Genomic DNA, 2,500 nt, shown 5'->3' with positions numbered 1-2,500 from the left:
AGAACAAATATCCTTGGTCTTTGTTCTGTTTTAGGTTCTGTTTTTTTAATTGAATTAGTTACAGTAACTGTTACTTTGTTTCTTCCTTTTAGATAGGTTTTCTTGTACAACGGTAACATGAAATTACACCCCTTGCCCCATCGCCTCTGGAACAACTACACTAATATCTACTTCGCTTCAAACCACTCCTCCTAAAACCCCTTCAGCATCAGGTTTACTAATTTAAAAAGTTAACAAATTTAAAAATTTAAAAGAACAAACAACAATGAACTAACTTAATCTATGCACATCAGACAAAAAAAAAACTAGTTAAAATCTGTAAAAATTAGATATTTAGCCCCATAATCTCTAAAAAGACAGCTATCTACAAAACATTGTAAATTCTTTCTGTTTTTATCTTCGGCAGAATAAAATCATAGGGTTTATTTTTTAAGGTACGATTTCTCCTTGGTGGGAGAAGAATATATGATAGAGTTTGGGGTATCAATCATAGCGGGCCTGCAGGCTGCAAAGCAGCCTGGGGCAGAGCCCCATACTTGAGAGAATATGGTCAACTGACAGAGCTGAATAACAACTACGCATGCCCAAGTCGCGCGCCTGAGAGCACTGGGCACGGCAATACAAAGCCGCGTAACATGGCGGAATTTTCACAAATTTAATTGCTGCGAAGATGCCGGCCTTATTAAAAGTTTGACAATTCCAATGTGATTGACATTTCCTCAAGAAACTTTCCAGTTCTTGATCTACCATATGTCTTTTGGACACTCGTGTTTTTTGTTTGGACACCAAGTGAAAAAGTGGTTTGAAATTCAAGTACCCGAATAATGAAGAGCGCGAGTGCCACATCATGCTTAATTTTCATGTCAATTTGCATCACCTTTATTTCTTGCATGAAAGATAACAATCAGGAGAAGCCTGTAGAGTAAACATGAGACAACTGTCACAGGATATAGCCACATATCTTGGTAAAAGCAGCTTTTTTACATGCATACCGGTGCATGCAGTATGCACCGGCAAAGGATAAGAGACGAAGCAAATGAGTTTTGTGGGAGCGCACTTATAGTCAGAACATCCCCGAAAGGCTTCTTGCACTTACTGGAGAAAGACCTCCTGGCTTGAGAGTGCCATCGATGCTTCACGTACGAAAACAAATGGCTCACCAGCACTTCAAAAATGAGCCCGATTACAAATCTCCAAAAAAAAGGTACCCTTTATTAACATCTCAACGGCATTAAAAGTCATGTTTGGTGACTTTGGTAAAAGCTATGTTTATTTTTTGTATAAATTATGCCTGACACTTTGCAGGGAGAAAGACCCTGTAGTCCACAACAGCCCAATGCTGGGTGCACAACACCTCTTTCACTCACAACTAAGATGGTATCTATTACTGGTATTCTGTTTTGTAGTTCTCTTTCTCTCTCCTTTCGTGTCTGTTCTAGTCATGGGTCCTCCAGGCACTTTGCAACCTTATCAGAGCGTCTAAAGACATGCCAAAAATTGCAATACAGAGAAAAATGCAGCTCCAAACAAATTAATAATAAACAAATAGCTTTACGTTTATATCCCTCCGATGCTTGACTTGAATAACTGCGTAGCCATTAGTGTGGACCAGAGCTATCATGGTATGGATTGAAACCAGCGGGAAGAAAACATTTTGCAAACCGTTTTTCACCTGAACACGAAATGCGCTGACTGTGTAAGAGCTACAGTTGATGTAGTAGGTCCGTGTAGCCGCGTCGAGCCACAGCAAGCGCGCGAAAAATGAAGTCTCTTTGATGCTTGGGCGAGTTAACCTGGGTTGAGCACGCAATCCAATAGAAAACCAGTACCTGTTCAGCGGTCATTTTCCAAATAAAAAGAACGGCTGACCTTGGTGAGCTCTAAGCTTGAGCCTGCGATATGGTCACATGATACTGGTCAGAGGATACCTTGTTTTGACAGGTGTTAATTGATCATAACGTGGATATCCAATACCAAAGATGTATGGTTTAAACTAGCGTGGTACTGGTCACATTGGCATACATGGATGGGTGGACGTACGTACGTAAGAATGATCGATGACGTCATGGCTACAAAACCAAATTTTTTCGCATCAATGGGTTACCATATTTTCTTAAGTATGGTGCTCCGCGCGCGCGAGCGTGCAGCTCCGCTATTAAGTTATTACGAGAATCTCCCCAACTTACTAACTACCAAAGAAAAAAGGGTGCCCTGGCAGCTGGCTTGCCAGGTTAGTGCTATACAAAACAGATTATTGACCTGAGGAAATGCAACCATCTCACGAAATCCATTATCCCTGAACAAGGAGAGTTCCGTGTTTCACTGAATGGTGGAAAAGACACTGTAATTCGAACTTTTTTGACAAGCTGTTTAAGACTGTTTTTGGAACTGATCTTCCGCACAAGCCCAAACCATACAAGGGTGCGCTATGCTTAATTGCTATTCTTCTTTGTTGGCTTCAAATCCAAGACAAAACCCCTCAGAAACTTGGAATCCACAA

The sequence above is a fragment of the Montipora foliosa genome, unplaced genomic scaffold (assembly GCF_036669935.1).
Source record: "Montipora foliosa isolate CH-2021 unplaced genomic scaffold, ASM3666993v2 scaffold_467, whole genome shotgun sequence".
Classification (NCBI taxonomy): domain Eukaryota; kingdom Metazoa; phylum Cnidaria; class Anthozoa; order Scleractinia; family Acroporidae; genus Montipora; species Montipora foliosa.
The sequence above is the reverse complement of the archived record's forward strand: the minus strand, read 5'-3'. Positions refer to the sequence as shown.